A 14,914-nucleotide genomic window follows, 5' to 3' on the forward strand; every position below is an offset into this window, starting at 1 on the left:
CAATAACCCCCGGAGCCGGTGCAAAAGGCGACTCTTGTGTGCCTCGGCTCGTTGGTCTAGGGGTATGATTCTCGCTTAGGGTGCGAGAGGTCCCATGTTCAAATCCCGGACGAGCCCTTTTTTAGAGGTAAGCATACGAATCCTACTCAAAACTGACAATGCCTGACAATTTCTCATTACACTCGGCGCATTGTTGCACAAATTATTTTGAACCTCAGAAGAAAAACGGATATCCATGCTTTTTCTGCCTTCATGCTTAGTCTGTGTGTGTCCCAGGTGATGCTTTCCCAAGCTGTACTTGCTGGCATTTAGGCATCAGATATTTGTCTGTCGATGCCTGCATAAGTACATTTTTAATACGTCTAATTTCAAGCATGTTGGCTGATATCTCTGCAGTTTTCACACTTGCTCCTCGCTTTCTGAGTGGCTGCTGATACAGCAGAATAGAAGTAGAGAGAATCCTTGAGAGGAACCTTGCTCTAACAGTAAAACACAGCAAGTTAGTTTCTGTAGTGTAGTGGTCATCACGTTCGCCTAACACGCGAAAGGTCCCAGGTTCGAGACCGGGCAGAAACACTGTGCATGAGCTGCTTTTATGTGCACCCTCTAAAACCTTATTATCTCAATGCAAGCTTAAGAAGAGGCGGTCCATGAACCCAGCGAGCCGTGGGAAACTTCCTTTACTTTTCCAAGACGAAACAAAGTAATCCGCATCCATCAGTGGTCGCTCTTGTGCCTAGCTTTTTTTTTTATCATGCCATGTTGTATTGTGGGGCCTTTACACCTGTGACATTGCTGCGAACGCTGTAAGTGCAAACATTGGCAAGTGCAGACAGAAGAGTCAGACCTGTACATAGCCAGGGCTGTCAGGATGGCCGAGTGGTCTAAGGCGCCAGACTCAAGAGAGCTTGATCTTCAGTGCAACTGAGACTTCTGGTCTCCTCATGGAGGCGTGGGTTCAAATCCCACTTCTGACAGGTCTCTTTTACACCCTTAAATCGTCCTGTTTTTTTGCAGTGCATTCCCCACACACCACAATCTTTGCACGGACCTGTAACATATGACGAGAAATCCACCAACGATCAGGCTGGGCCCTCAATCACAATTCCATGTATTCCTGGAAGGGACACCTCAGGCACACCTTCCGTTAAATTTGCACTCCATCACACTAACTGCTGTGCTGGTTTCTCATTAAGCAGTTGATCCCATCTTTGTTGTGAGGCTCTCCTGCCACCTTTTGGGCGGAGAAGGCACTGTCCCTGCAACAACACAGGCAGACATGTTCAACAGGGCTTCCTGGTTATGTGGGAGGAGCAGATTGTCATTGGTCCCCCCTTGCGAATTTTAATTTACATAAGGAAGACAGAGAGGTAGCTGGGAGTAGGCAGTACACACGGACATTGAACTCTATCTTGTGATTTGCAGCCAATTCTAGATTGAGGCAGGAGGAAAGGAGGTGACTTGCCCAACAATGGCCATTCTGGGAATTCAGCCACCCTGGGTCTCCCAGGTGAGTGTTTCAGTCCTGCGAGCCACTCATATAAATCTCGCCTGATCGAGCCTGATCGAGCGCTGAGTGAGCGTGTTTGAATCCAAGAATCAAACACCTCTTTCTTAGGAGCAAGAATTGGCAGGCCCTCCCTTGCTTCTGGGGTGGAAGTTAATGGGGCAAGGGTCCAGGACTTGCAGAGAAGTACAAGTGCCAGAAAGTGCCTGCAGTTCTCATCAGTGCCTTTTTTCTGCTCACTGGCAGCTAGGATATCGGCTGATCCCTTCCTTGCAAGAGTGAAAAAAACAACACCTTGAGAGAAAACATGACTTTGTGTGGCTCACATAGAGAGAGAGCAGCCAAATAGCACTGCTTTGTTTCTGAAAGACGCATCAGAAATTGTTCAAATTGCTGCCAGGGGAATCAGGCTCGTTGGTCTAGGGGTATGATTCTCGCTTCGGGTGCGAGAGGTCCCGGGTTCAAATCCCGGACGAGCCCATGTTGTGGAATTATTTTTAGGCTGCTTATTATATAGGACCATTTCTTCTTTTCAATGCTATAAGACGCCGTGTATGGTGAGAAAGTTCCTTTCCCTGCACGCTGTTTCCCAGTTTTGGCGTATAGAATTTCAGTGCCGGACTTCTTTGCAACTGCTTTTCTGGGGTGGACCATCAGTGTAGGAACATTAAATTCAAAGTGTTTTTCTAGCGTGATTTCAGGTTTGGTTTTAAAATCGCCTTTTGGAATAAAAGTGGTCCTCGTTCCTTTCTTCCAAAGAAAGAGTTCGGGTAAGGAGGGTCCAACGTTGAGCTTCATGGACATTGGCCCTTGGTCTGTGCTTTCCAGCCCACTACATGCCAAGAAGATTGCTGCAAGAGTATCTGTTTCTGTGGTGTAGTGGTTATCACGTTCGCTTTACACGCGAAAGGTCCCTGGTTCGAGACTGGGCAGAAACAGCAGCTTATTGCTTGCATTTACTCTCTCAACTTATAGGAAAACTGAGATAATGGAAGCTGTCTATCCCTCACCAGCGTGACGTACTGTGCTCCAGGGGCTTCAGTGACAGCTCAAAAAGAGAAGTGACGATAGTTTGCGCCATTCGTTTGCACGTCCTTTTGTACTGAAGGGTGGGCCTACTTGATGAAAGCAAGGCATGAGAGCAGAAATTGTTTTATTGTCCTCACCGAGAGCTTACACCTAGAGCAAACAAAATGTCTGAAGGATGGAGGTATTTTCATTTCTTGTTCGATGACGGCCATGGAAAAGACAGCAACCATATTGCAGAAGAGAGCAGCATGTGCAGTTGCTTGCTTTGGGTGAATCATTCACCAACTCGCTGCCAATAACCCCCGGAGCCGGTGCAAAAGGTGACTCTTGTGTGCCTCGGCTCGTTGGTCTAGGGGTATGATTCTCGCTTAGGGTGCGAGAGGTCCCGGGTTCAAATCCCGGACAAGCCCTTTTTTAGAGGTAAACATACGAATCCTACTCAAAACTGACAATGCCTGACTATTTCTCATTACATTCGGCGCATTGTTGCACAAATTATTTTGAACCTCAGAAGAAAAACGGATATCCATGCTTTTTCTGCCTTCATGCTTAGTCTGTGTGTGTCCCAGGTGATGCTTTCCCAAGCTGTACTTGCTGGCATTTAGGCATCAGATATTTGTCTGTCGATGCCTGCATAAGTAAATTTTTAATACGTCTAATTGCAAGCATGTTGGCTGATATCTCTGCAGTTTTCACACTTGCTCCTCGCTTTCTGAGTGGCTGCTGATACAGCAGAATAGAAGTAGAGAGAATCCTTGAGAGGAACCTTGCTCTAACAGTAAAACACAGCAAGTTAATTTCTGTAGTGTAGTGGTCATCACGTTCGCCTAACACGCGAAAGGTCCCCAGTTCGAGACCGGGCAGAAACACTGTGCATGAGCTGCTTTTATGTGCACCCTCTAAAACCTTATTATCTCAATGCAAGCTTAAGAAGAGGCGGTCCATGAACCCAGCGAGCCGTGGGAAACTTCCTTTACTTTTCCAAGACGAAACAAAGTAATCCGCATCCATCAGTGGTCGCTCTTGTGCCTAGCTTTTTTTTTTATCATGCCATGTTGTATTGTGGGGCCTTTACACCTGTGACATTGCTGCGAACGCTGTAAGTGCAAACATTGGCAAGTGCAGACAGAAGAGTCAGACCTGTACATAGCCAGGGCTGTCAGGATGGCCGAGTGGTCTAAGGCGCCAGACTCAAGAGAGCTTGATCTTCAGTGCAACTGAGACTTCTGGTCTCCTCATGGAGGCGTGGGTTCAAATCCCACTTCTGACAGGTCTCTTTTACACCCTTAAATCGTCCTGTTTTTTGCAGTGCATTCCCCACACACCACAATCTTTGCACGGACCTGTAACATATGACGAGAAATCCACCAACGATCAGGCTGGGCCCTCAATCACAATTCCATGTATTCCTGGAAGGGACACCTCAGGCACACCTTCCGTTAAATTTGCACTCCATCACACTAACTGCTGTGCTGGTTTCTCATTAAGCAGTTGATCCCATCTTTGTTGTGAGGCTCTCCTGCCACCTTTTGGGCGGAGAAGGCACTGTCCCTGCAACAACACAGGCAGACATGTTCAACAGGGCTTCCTGGTTATGTGGGAGGAGCAGATTGTCATTGGTCCCCACTTGCGAATTTTAATTTACAAAAGGAAGACAGAGAGGTAGCTGGGAGTAGGCAGTACACACGAATATTGAACTCTATCTTGTGATTTGCAGCCAATTCTAGATTGAGGCAGGAGGAAAGGAGGTGACTTGCCCAACAATGGCCATTCTGGGAATTCAGCCACCCTGGGTCTCCCAGGTGAGTGTTTCAGTCCTGCGAGCCACTCATATAAATCTCGCCTGATCGAGCGCTGAGTGAGCGTGTTTGAATCCAAGAATCAAACACCTCTTTCTTAGGAGCAAGAATTGGCAGGCCCTCCCTTGCTTCTGGGGTGGAAGTTAATGGGGCAAGGGTCCAGGACTTGCAGAGAAGTACAAGTGCCAGAAAGTGCCTGCAGTTCTGATCAGTGCCTTTTTTCTGCTCACTGGCAGCTAGGATATCGGCTGATCCCTTCCTTGCAAGAGTGAAAAAAACAACACCTTGAGAGAAAACATGACTTTGTGTGGCTCACATAGAGAGAGAGCAGCCAAATAGCACTGCTTTGTTTCTGAAAGACGCATCAGAAATTGTTCAAATTGCTGACAGGGGAATCAGGCTCGTTGGTCTAGGGGTATGATTCTCTCTTCGGGTGCGAGAGGTCCCGGGTTCAAATCCCGGACGAGCCCATGTTGTGGAATTATTTTTAGGCTGCTTATTATGTAGGACCATTTCTTCTTTTCAATGCTATAAGACGCCGTGTATGGTGAAAAAGTTCCTTTCCCTGCACGCTGTTTCCCAGTTTTGGCGTATAGAATTTCAGTGCCGGACTTCTTTGCAACTGCTTTTCTGGGGTGGACCATCAGTGTAGGAACATTAAATTCAAAGTGTTTTTCTAGCGTGATTTCAGGTATGGTTTTAAAATCGCCTTTTGGAATAAAAGTGGTCCTCGTTCCTTTCTTCCAAAGAAAGAGATCGGGTAAGGAGGGTCCAACATTGAGCTTCATGGACATTGGCCCTTGGTCTGTGCTTTCCAGCCCACTACATGCCAAGAAGATTGCTGCAAGAGTATCTGTTTCTGTGGTGTAGTGGTTATCACGTTCGCTTTACACGCGAAAGGTCCCTGGTTCGAGACCGGGCAGAAACAGCAGCTTATTGTTTGCATTTACTCTCTCAACTTATAGGAAAGCTGAGATAATGGAAGCTGTCTATCCCTCACCAGCGTGATGTTCTGTGCTCCAGGGGCATCAGTGACAGCTCAAAAAGAGAAGTGACGATAGTTTGCGCCATTCGTTTGCACGTCCTTATGTACTGAAGGGTGGGCCTACTTGATGAAAGCAAGGCATGAGAGCAGAAATTGTTTTATTGTCCTCACCGAGAGCATACACCTAGAGCAAACAAAATGTCTGAAGGATGGAGGTATTTTCATTTCTTGTTCGATGACGGCCATGGAAAAGACAGCAACCATATTGCAGAAGAGAGCAGCATGTGCAGTTGCTTGCTTTGGGTGAATCATTCACCAACTCGCTGCCAATAACCCCCGGAGCCGGTGCAAAAGGCGACTCTTGTGTGCCTCGGCTCGTTGGTCTAGGGGTATGATTCTCGCTTAGGGTGCGAGAGGTCCCGGGTTCAAATCCCGGACGAGCCCTTTTTTAGAGGTAAACATACGAATCCTACTCAAAACTGACAATGCCTGACTATTTCTCATTACACTCGGCGCATTGTTGCACAAATTATTTTGAACCTCAGAAGAAAAACGGATATCCATGCTTTTTCTGCCTTCATGCTTAGTCTGTGTGTGTCCCAGGTGATGCTTTCCCAAGCTGTACTTGCTGGCATTTAGGCATCAGATATTTGTCTGTCGATGCCTGCATAAGTAAATTTTTAATACGTCTAATTGCAAGCATGTTGGCTGATATCTCTGCAGTTTTCACACTTGCTCCTCGCTTTCTGAGTGGCTGCTGATACAGCAGAATAGAAGTAGAGAGAATCCTTGAGAGGAACCTTGCTCTAACAGTAAAACACAGCAAGTTAGTTTCTGTAGTGTAGTGGTCATCACGTTCGCCTAACTCGCGAAAGGTCCCCGGTTCGAGACCGGGCAGAAACACTGTGCATGAGCTGCTTTTATGTGCACCCTCTAAAACCTTATTATCTCAATGCAAGCTTAAGAAGAGGTGGTCCATGAACCCAGCGAGCCGTGGGAAACTTCCTTTACTTTTCCAAGACGAAACAAAGTAATCCGCATCCATCAGTGGTCGCTCTTGTGCCTAGCTTTTTTTTTATCATGCCATGTTGTATTGTGGGGCCTTTACACCTGTGACATTGCTGCGAACGCTGTAAGTGCAAACATTGGCAAGTGCAGACAGAAGAGTCAGACCTGTACATAGCCAGGGCTGTCAGGATGGCCGAGTGGTCTAAGGCGCCAGACTCAAGAGAGCTTGATCTTCAGTGCAACTGAGACTTCTGGTCTCCTCATGGAGGCGTGGGTTCAAATCCCACTTCTGACAGGTCTCTTTTACACCCTTAAATCGTCCTGTTTTTTGCAGTGCATTCCCCACACACCACAATCTTTGCACGGACCTGTAACATATGACGAGAAATCCACCAACGATCAGGCTGGGCCCTCAATCACAATTCCATGTATTCCTGGAAGGGACACCTCAGGCACACCTTCCGTTAAATTTGCACTCCATCACACTAACTGCTGTGCTGGTTTCTCATTAAGCAGTTGATCCCATCTTTGTTGTGAGGCTCTCCTGCCACCTTTTGGGCGGAGAAGGCACTGTCCCTGCAACAACACAGGCAGACATGTTCAACAGGGCTTCCTGGTTATGTGGGAGGAGCAGATTGTCATTGGTCCCCCCTTGCGAATTTTAATTTACATAAGGAAGACAGAGAGGTAGCTGGGAGTAGGCAGTACACACGGACATTGAACTCTATCTTGTGATTTGCAGCCAATTCTAGATTGAGGCAGGAGGAAAGGAGGTGACTTGCCCAACAATGGCCATTCTGGGAATTCAGCCACCCTGGGTCTCCCAGGTGAGTGTTTCAGTCCTGCGAGCCACTCATATAAATCTCGCCTGATCGAGCGTGTTTGAATCCAAGAATCAAACACCTCTTTCTTAGGAGCAAGAATTGGCAGGCCCTCCCTTGCTTCTGGGGTGGAAGTTAATGGGGCAAGGGTCCAGGACTTGCAGAGAAGTACAAGTGCCAGAAAGTGCCTGCAGTTCTCATCAGTGCCTTTTTTCTGCTCACTGGCAGCTAGGATATCGGCTGATCCCTTCCTTGCAAGAGTGAAAAAAACAACACTGTTAGACCTGTCAGCCCTTTGGGTGGTCCCTCCTCATCATTATTTACTTTGTCCCACTTTTGCCTCAAACCCTGTTTGAATTTTTCCTTTTTGGGAACCACCAGACTTTTTAGTGTTGCTGCAGATTCAGGGAGCCATTTTACCTACCCCTGAAACTTCTGTCTGAGGGCCTGGAGCACAAAATGGTGGCCACCTGTGACATCACCAGCATCCACTGGAACCTACCAGCACCTTCCAGAACATTCCAGAACCCTGTGACAGTTGGAGGCGGTTTGGAATGTTGGGGAGTTAAGAGAGAGAGTTGGCAGTTGGAGCTGGCAGTTGGCACCTGACTGGTGAAGAGAGAGCAGCACAACAGTGAAGGAGGAAGGAGTGAAGCAGCAGGGGTGGAAACTTGTGCCTGGAGTGGGGTCCATAAACCCACCCTTGATACTAGTCCCTACTGATGGATCCCAGCCTGTAGCCCTGTGTGGGAAGAAGCCAGAAAAACTCATCCTAAGGACCTGGACAGCAGGAACAGGCCTTAGAAGCAGAAAGCAGCAAGATCCTGACCTGGAAACTGGTTTCCCTGGAGTCCGGCGTCGAGTAGCCTAAGACCTGGAGCCCGAGGTGGAGAAGCGGCGCTGACTGAAGAAGCAGACGTCGTACCCGGAGCCACCTGAGGTCGTGAGAAGGCGCCGACGGAGGTCGTGAGGAATACCAAAGGTCGAGGAGGAAGTTAACCGAGGTCGAGTGAGCGGCGTCATCGGAGGAGTGAAGTCCGCCCTCCGGAGTCGTCGGAGACCGAGGTGAAGTGTACCGGAGGTCGGGAGTGAGGATCGCACTCCGGAGTCGCCCGGAACCTGAGAGAAGGAGCACCGGAGGTCGGGGGTGAGGATCGCACCCCGGAGTCGCCGGAAGTCGACATCGAGGCCAGGCCGGCCGACGTCATCGAAGCCGAGAGCGCCATCGGACCGGAGCCGCCCGAAGTCGACATCGAGTAGAGACTGCCCGACGCCGTCGAATCGGAGGTCGAGATCGAACCGAGGCCGCCGACATCGGACCGGAACCGCCTACCGGCGTCGTCTAGAACTGACATTGTGCCGAGGCCGCCGAGACCGAACCGGAACCGCCCCACGGCATCGACACGACTCCAGCGGCGTCGGAACATCAGAAAAAGGGCAGTAAGTGGAGTAGAGGGCGCCTAAGGCCCTGTGGAGACCTGAGAGACTGCTCTAAGGGGCTAGGGAGGTGCTGGAACCAACCTGACTGTGCCAGGGGTGAATTGGGACTAACCTAGAGAGGTTGTGTGGAGAGAGAAAGCCAGGGCACTGGTATTCCCCCCTTGATCTACCTCAGTTTAGGCCTCAGCCTTGTCCCAGCCAGGGAGTAGAACCCCTCAAGCCTTCCACAACCCTACAAGCTGTGCCTGGGCCAAATCAGCCCTTAGGAATTGAAAAGTGATCTGATTACATGAGTGCTGCTGTATACTTTTAATTATTTATTGGGGGCACTGTATTTATTGTGTTAACCTATTTATTGCTTCACTATATTTATTGGTCTACAGGACTTGTTGGTGTACAATATTTATTGGTTCAGTATTTATTGCCTCAGAATATTTAATTGCCTGTATTACCTGCACTTATATTTATGTTCTTTATATTTATGATCACCCCTATTTATTGAATCTCCAGACAGTATTTATTTGACCGGCTCTATTTAAAATTTGTATATTGTGATTGACCTATTTATTTTCCCAATCAGCAACTAAGAGAAAAAGATAAAGAAAGATATTTTCATAATTTTTACGGTGTAGAGTCGTTTTTGGAACGGATGCACGCATGGTTATTGTATGGGTATATTGTATGCTTAGCACGGTGCCTGTTTCCTGACCACTCGAGCCAAGCTACCACAGTGTGTTCGGGGAGTCCACCACCACCCTGCGGAGTGGGAGTGGGCTGTTTCCAACATAAATTGGTGTTCAGTGGTGGGATTGAGCTGTGCCTACGTATACTCAACAATAACTGTGGGTAGTCCATAGGCCTACACCGGGAGTTTTCTCAAAGCGGCCTTCCTAATTGTGGGTTTTTGTTTTTTCCAAATTTACTCTGGTGGTGGGAGGAGGTATTATTAAAGGTACCCCCCCTGCATTGTTACTGCACAAAACCTGTCCTCTAACCTGAGTGGGCAAGATGGAGTTTGTACTAGAAAATCTAGAAACGTACACTGTGGCCCAACTCAGGGAGTTTTGCCAGCGGGAGGGGGTGTACTGTCCCCCAGGAGCAAAGAAGGGTGCACTCCAAACCAGCTTAAGGGCTTGGGGGGAGGCACGCAGGGAAAGCAAGGCTGAGGAGGAAGACAGGGATGGAGAGCCTGACCCTGAGGGGGCTGAGATGTACCAACCTGAGGTGGGGAACCTGTCAGCAGGGCCCAGAACCATTTCTAGGAAGGGCAGCAGTGCCTCTAGCGGTGGCTTGTCTGAAGTGGAGCTAACAGACCGGAGGGAGAAAAGACAGCTCACATGGGACTTAGCAAGGCTGGAAAAGGAGAAGGAGGAGCAGAGGATGGCCCATGAATTACGACTGAAAGAAATAGATCTTCAGATCTTGAGAATCGGGGCACAACCTGTTCCTAATGGTGGCAGCCAGACCCAAGAGATCACCAGGGAATCTAAACCATACCTGCCAAAGGACATAGTGGCTAGCTATGGGGTGGGCGACGATATCGCCAAGTGGCTAGCGGCCTATGAGGTCTCGTTGAGGGCCCATGGGGTTCCAGAGAAGTACTGGGGAGGGGGATTGTATAAGTACATGCCTCCAGCTGGTAGGGATGCTTTATTGGCCCTCGAGGAGGATGAGCAAACCCACTACCCCACCATGAAACTGGCGCTCATAAGGAAGTTTGGACTAACACCCGAAAAGTACAGACAGAAGTTCAGGGGTAGTCACAAACTGGGCACGCAGAATTGGGTGGACTTCCTGGACTATGCAAAGAAGGCAATGGAAGGTTGGATTCAGGGCAGTGAAGTGAGGAACTACGAGGAGTTGTTTGACCTAGTACTGAAGGAACACCTGCTCGAGAAATGTTTCCCTGAACTGCGGCAACACCTGGTGGATAGCAAGCTGACCAGTCCCCGGAAGCTTGCTGAGGAGGCGGACATCTGGGCTAGTACCCGGGTGTCCACAAGGGGGACTGGAGGGGATACTCAAAAGGCCGGACAGGGCGCCCCCCAGAAGAAAGAGGGAGGGGAAAAGAAAAAGGAGTTCTCCAAAGGCCCCCAAAATAACTTCCAAGGGAAGGGAACAGGATTCACCTCTAAGGCTAACCCACCCAGAAACCCTAATCCTGGCCAGAGTCAGCAGCCAAGGGTTGTCCATTGCTATGAGTGCGGTGGCGTTGGACACTATAAAGGAGATCCGAAGTGCTTGAAACGACCACCCCCTCCCACTGGAGGAAAGACCCCCGGAGTAGCTAGTGTAGTGCTCGGGGAGGAGATGCCCTTAACTAAGGGAAGGGAGTGGGCGGGTGTCACTTTAGTGTCCCTGGGAGAACGGGAGATGGTTCCTAAGATCCAGGTGCCCGCAAATACCGCAAAGTATGGGCAGTGGGTCACCATCAACGGCAAAAGGGGGGAGGCTCTGAGAGACACAGGAGCCAGTATGACTATGGTGCGTAGCCAACTGGTGTCTCCAGAGCAGGTAATTCCCGATGTACTCCACCCAGCCGCGATGGCTGACGGCAGAACAGGCCACTATCCAGTGGCCGAGGTTCCCTTTGAATGGGGGGGGGGTTGCAGGTTCACTTCGAGTTGCCGTAAGCCCTGCCGTGCCAGTCGATTGTCTGCTGGGGAATGACCTGGAGCACAACGCTTGGAAGGAGGTGGAATACCGGACTCACACCGAGATGCTGGGTACACCTGACTGGGCCTGTGTTAGCACAAGGTCCACGACTACCCGAAGAGGGAGTTCATTTCGGCTGGAGCCTGGAACAAAGGCCCAGCCAGCTGCCAGTCAAGGGAAGAACCGAGGACAGGAGGAGCCTGCCTCGGCGTCCCCACCCCGTAGGACGGATAGGCCACCGGAGGTGGTGGACCAGGAGTCTGCGGTGGGGGACGTTACCAACCTGGAGGACCTACCCATCCCGGCCGAGTGGCACGTGGAGGGAGGCCCGTCCAGGGAGGAATTCTGCCAGGGCCAGAGGGAGTGCCCTACCCTTGAGGGGCTGAGGCGACAGGCCGAAGCCCAGGCAGCAGGGAACGTTGAAGGGAACTACAGTGTTTACTGGGAGGATGGCCTCCTCTACAGTGAACCCAAGGCACCCCTACACGGATCGTCACGAGCCTTGGTAGTCCCTCAATGTTATCGAGCCTTCCTTCTGGAGTTGGCTCACGAGATACCATTGGCAGGACACCTGGGGCAAGACAAGACCTTCGCCCGTCTTGTCCCACACTTTTATTGGCCTCAGATGAAAGTGTCGTCCGATACCTACTGCCGGACATGTGTGTCTTGCCAAGCCAGTGGGAAAACAGGGGTGAAGCTGAAAGCTCCCCTGGAACCACTTCCTGTCGTTAGCACCCCCTTTGAAAGGGTGGGCATCGACATTGTGGGTCCATTAGATCCGCCAACTACAGCTGGTCACCGGTTTATCCTGGTTCTGGTGGATCATGCCACACGGTACCCAGAGGCAATACCTCTGAGGACCATAACAGCACCTGTTGTGGCAAGGGCCCTGATGGGAATCTTTACCCGAGTGGGTTTTCCCAAGGAAGTTGTGTCCGACAGGGGGGCCAACTTCATGTCAGCGTATATGCGGGCAATGTGGAAGGAGTGTGGAGTGACATACCGGTTCACAACTCCTTACCACCCCCAGACCAATGGTCTGGTGGAGAGGTTTAATAAAACCTTGAAGGGCATGATCAGAAGTCTGCCTGAAAGCCTGCGGAGGAAATGGGACGTCCTCCTACCCTGTTTACTTTTTTCCTACAGGGAAGTGCCACAGAAGGGAGTGGGCTTCAGCCCCTTCGAGCTTCTGTATGGGCACCCTGTACGTGGACCTCTCAACCTGGTGAGAGACGGATGGGAAAGAACTCCTAGAAAGCTTCCCCAGGATGTGGTGAGCTACATGCTGGCCTTCCGGAGCCAAATGGCTAAGTTGTGGAAGCAAGCTTCTGACAACTTGGAAGCCAGCCAAGCAGTAATGAAGGCGTGGTATGACCACAATGCTCACCCGGTGGAGTTGGAGCCTGGCCAGAAAGTGTGGGTGATCGAACCGGGAGAGCTTAGTGCCCTCCAGGATCGCTGGTCAGGACCCTTTGAGGTGTTGGAGAAGAAGGGTAAGGCTACCTACTTGGTGGACCTGAAGACCCCTCGTCAGCCCCTGCGGGTGCTGCATGCTAACCGCCTCAAACCCCACCATGAGAGGCCCGAAGTCATCTTGATGATGGTGACTGACGGAGGAGAGGACGTGGAAAGCGAGCCTCTCCCTGATCTGTTTGCGTCTCAAGAAAAGGATGGGTCGGTGGAGGGAGTGATTCTCTCCCCATCTCTAACTCCTGAACAGCAGGAGGACTGTCGCCAGGTCCTGGGGCAGTACTCTTCGTTGTTCTCCCTTGTCCCGGGTAGGACTCACCTGTGCGTCCATGACGTGGACACAGGAGACAGCCCACCTGTGAAGTCCAAGATCTACCGGATGTCAGACAAGGTGAAGGCCAGCATTCATAGTGAAGTCACTAAGATGCTGGAGCTAGGAGTGATCGAACCTTCTAGCAGCCCCTGGTCCAGTCCGGTGGTGTTAGTACCAAAAGCTGCACCACCGAGTGCCCAACCAGAACTGAGGTTCTGTGTGGGCTATCGGGGACTGAATTCAGTGACCAAAACTGATGCTCATCCGATCCCTAGGGCGGATGAATTGATTGACCGGCTGGGAGCTGCCCAATATCTAAGTACCTTTGACCTTACTTCAGGGTACTGGCAGATCTCTTTGACTGATGGAGCAAGGGAAAGGTCAGCCTTCTCCACGCCCAATGGCCACTACCAGTTCTGTGTGATGCCCTTTGGGCTCAAGAACGCACCTGCCACGTTTCAGCGCCTGGTAAACCAGATCCTCACCGGAATGGAGAGTTTCTCTGCTGCTTATCTGGATGACATAGCCGTCTTCAGTAACAGCTGGGAGGATCACTTGCGTCACCTGCAAGCTGTTCTCCAGGCCCTGAGACAAGCTGGATTGACGATCAAGGCCAGCAAGTGCCAGATCGGGCAGGGGTCGGTAGTGTACCTTGGACACTTGGTGGGTAGGGGAGCGGTGCAACCCCTCCAGGCGAAGATCGAGGCCATCATGGCCTGGGAACCCCCCAAGACACAGACTGAGGTCCGAGCATTTTTGGGCCTCACGGGATACTACCGCCGCTTCGTGAAGGGGTACGGTACCATCGTAGCCCCCCTCACGGAGCTCACGTCCAAGAAACAACCTCGACGGGTAGTATGGACGGAGGCCTGTCAGCAGGCCTTTGTGAGATTGAAGAAAGCCATGTGCGAGGCCCCGGTCTTAAGGGCCCCAGACTTTTCCAAGGAGTTCATTGTCCAGACAGATGCATCAGAACATGGCATTGGGGCAGTGTTATCGCAACTCAACGAAGAGGGTCTGGATCAACCCGTGGTCTTCCTATCCCGGAGACTACTTCCCAGGGAACAGAAGTGGAGTGCAATAGAGCGTGAAGCCTTTGCAGTGGTATGGGCTCTGAAGAAGTTGCGGCCATACCTGTTTGGCTCGCACTTCCTAGTTCAGACCGACCACAGACCCCTTCGTTGGCTGATGCAAATGAAGGGGGAGAATCCCAAGTTGTTGAGGTGGTCTATTTCCCTACAGGGGATGGACTTTCAGGTGGAACATCGGCCTGGAGTGGACCACGCCAATGCAGACGGTCTCTCAAGGTATTTCCGCCTTAGTGATGAGAACTCCCAAGGGGTTGGGTAGCTCTCCCCACTTTCAGCTGGGGGGGACGCGTGTTAGACCTGTCAGCCCTTTGGGTGGTCCCTCCTCATCATTATTTATTTTGTCCCACTTTTGCCTCAAACCCTGTTTGAATTTTTCCTTTTTGGGAACCACCAGACTTTTTAGTGTTGCTGCAGATTCAGGGAGCCATTTTACCTACCCCTGAAACTTCTGTCTGAGGGCCTGGAGCACAAAATGGTGGCCACCTGTGACATCACCAGCATCCACTGGAACCTACCAGCACCTTCCAGAACATTCCAGAACCCTGTGACAGTTGGAGGCGGTTTGGAATGTTGGGGAGTTAAGAGAGAGAGTTGGCAGTTGGAGCTGGCAGTTGGCACCTGACTGGTGAAGAGAGAGCAGCACAACAGTGAAGGAGGAAGGAGTGAAGCAGCAGGGGTGGAAACTTGTGCCTGGAGTGGGGTCCATAAACCCACCCTTGATACTAGTCCCTACTGATGGATCCCAGCCTGTAGCCCTGTGTGGGAAGAAGCCAGAAAAACTCATCCTAAGGACCTG

General features: G+C 50.7%; 7 non-coding genes across 7 annotated transcripts; all 7 read left to right on the top strand.

Annotated features, from left to right (window-relative positions):
- The first annotated feature begins 865 nt into the window (after positions 1-865).
- Positions 866-977, top strand: TRNAL-CAA (transfer RNA leucine (anticodon CAA)). Its single transcript has 2 exons — positions 866-903; positions 932-977. It is a non-coding gene; the product is annotated as a tRNA-Leu (tRNA).
- Positions 978-1,915: 938 nt separating this feature from the next.
- TRNAP-CGG (transfer RNA proline (anticodon CGG)) lies at positions 1,916-1,987 on the top strand. The gene has a single exon. It is a non-coding gene; the product is annotated as a tRNA-Pro (tRNA).
- Positions 1,988-2,372: 385 nt separating this feature from the next.
- Positions 2,373-2,445, top strand: TRNAV-UAC (transfer RNA valine (anticodon UAC)). Its single transcript has one exon. It is a non-coding gene; the product is annotated as a tRNA-Val (tRNA).
- Positions 2,446-3,694: 1,249 nt separating this feature from the next.
- TRNAL-CAA (transfer RNA leucine (anticodon CAA)) lies at positions 3,695-3,806 on the top strand. Its single transcript has 2 exons — positions 3,695-3,732; positions 3,761-3,806. It is a non-coding gene; the product is annotated as a tRNA-Leu (tRNA).
- A 1,384-nt stretch (positions 3,807-5,190) lies between these two features.
- TRNAV-UAC (transfer RNA valine (anticodon UAC)) lies at positions 5,191-5,263 on the top strand. The gene has a single exon. It is a non-coding gene; the product is annotated as a tRNA-Val (tRNA).
- Positions 5,264-5,692: 429 nt separating this feature from the next.
- Positions 5,693-5,764, top strand: TRNAP-AGG (transfer RNA proline (anticodon AGG)). Its single transcript has one exon. It is a non-coding gene; the product is annotated as a tRNA-Pro (tRNA).
- A 747-nt stretch (positions 5,765-6,511) lies between these two features.
- On the top strand, positions 6,512-6,623 carry TRNAL-CAA (transfer RNA leucine (anticodon CAA)). Its single transcript has 2 exons — positions 6,512-6,549; positions 6,578-6,623. It is a non-coding gene; the product is annotated as a tRNA-Leu (tRNA).
- The last annotated feature ends 8,291 nt before the right edge of the window (positions 6,624-14,914 follow it).

The sequence above is a fragment of the Triturus cristatus genome, chromosome 10 (assembly GCF_964204655.1).
Source record: "Triturus cristatus chromosome 10, aTriCri1.1, whole genome shotgun sequence".
Taxonomy (NCBI): domain Eukaryota; kingdom Metazoa; phylum Chordata; class Amphibia; order Caudata; family Salamandridae; genus Triturus; species Triturus cristatus.